The sequence below is a fragment of the Brassica oleracea genome, chromosome C7 (genome assembly GCF_000695525.1).
Source record: "Brassica oleracea var. oleracea cultivar TO1000 chromosome C7, BOL, whole genome shotgun sequence".
NCBI lineage: Eukaryota > Viridiplantae > Streptophyta > Magnoliopsida > Brassicales > Brassicaceae > Brassica > Brassica oleracea.
Window position 1 is genome coordinate 24,346,191 of NC_027754.1, and position 1,847 is coordinate 24,348,037.

A 1,847-nucleotide genomic window follows, 5' to 3' on the forward strand; every position below is an offset into this window, starting at 1 on the left:
AGAAACGTCATTCTGACGAACTTCCGACGATATTACGATGCGGCTACACGAGACCAGAGTTCATCGGAAAACTACAATTCCGACGAACGTGGTTCCTCGGTTTATTCCGACGAACTGTAGGCGTCGGAATTTACCGACGGACAACGGTCGTCGGAATATACCGACGGACATATATCCGTCGGAATTTACCGACAAACTCATTTCCGTCGGAATATACCGACGAACGTGGTTCGTCGGTATATTCCGACGACCGATGTCCGTCGGTAAATTCCGACGCCCAAAGTTCGTCGGAATAAACCGAGGAACCACGTTCGTCGGAATTGTAGTTTTCCGATGAACTCTGGTCTCGTGTAGCCGCATCGTAATATCGTCGGAAGTTCGTCAGAATGATGTTTCTCGGTATTCGTCAGAAAGTCGTCGGAATTTCTGACGAAATTCCGACGAATTTTTTTTTTCCGACGAAACGATACCGACGGACGGGTTCGTCGGAAATTTGTCGGAATAGACCGATTCCGACGAATTTCCGACGATTTCGGCCATCAGAATCCCCCTGTTTTCTTGTAGTGACCCACTAATAAGATTCACTTAAACAAAACGACTTATGTATACATGATCGATCGACGTTGATAGGTGAACCCACGGTCATATATTGTAAGTTAATCTAAAAGTATGTTGAAAGAAATGAGACATACATATAAAGGGGAGTACGCAAAACTAAGCTAATACAAAGTATGTTGCGAATTGTGGCTTTTAACTTGTTCACCAAAGAAAAAAAATGTAGCTTTTAACACGCTTTGAGCCTGTTTTTAGGGTTTCAACCCCGAATCCGTTGTAAAGTAAATATGCTATGAATATATATATACATAATTGACATGATTGGAGGTTTTAAATAGTACATGTTGTTAAAAACTTAAAATAAAAGAAATAGTAGTGTACACTTTCATTATATAAAAACGGGCACTTGGTAGAAAATAGAATAAAGGTTATAGTGTGCTTTCGTAGGTGTGTAATGCGGTAGGAACTGGGAAACTAACAGGAATCATAGGAAGGTATATAATTAGGAAGAAATAAATAGTCCAAAGAGAGAAAAGGAAGATGTATCCCGACACTGAGTGACGGCTATGCACGTGAGTTTCACGTGGTCTCCAAATGGAGACAGGATAAAATTCAACTTGTCTACTGTACTTTCGTTGCAGGTTAACAACACAAAAACACAAGAGAGATAAACCCAAGTGTCAAAAACGTAACTCTGTATTTTATTTTAAGAGAGTAAGAGCATGATTATTGGAATATTTTTAGGATTGGGTTCTTAGCGAAATATAAGAACCCGTCTCTTAACTTTTAACTTAAAAAGTTAAGAACCGTCTCTTAAAACTCTTATTTAAGAGCCGGCTCTTAGTTTTTTTAGTTAAAAGTTAAGAGACAGTTTCTTATATTCCGATAAGAACCTCACGCTAAGAAACCCTCAATAATCATGCTCTAAGAATGCTAGTTTGACCAAGTGGATATGCACTCAATTTAAGATTATATACATTGATTTTACAAGCTACTGTGTCCAGTATATGGAGAGAGAGGAATTCTAAGAGACATGAAGAAGCTCATAAGAGCATCATTATCCTACCAACTCATAATGGGTTGCTTAATTATATTATAATAGTATTTAATGAGATAATTTGGGTAAAAGACTTAGCTAAACAACTTGACATTTTTTCTACTCCATTGCAAGTCTCTTATTTTAGGGTGCTTAAAAATTTAGAACATTTTTTATTAAAATTAAAAAAAAATTATCACATAAAATATAATAAAAGATAACATTTTAAACATAGATTTTTAAATAAAAACATGAA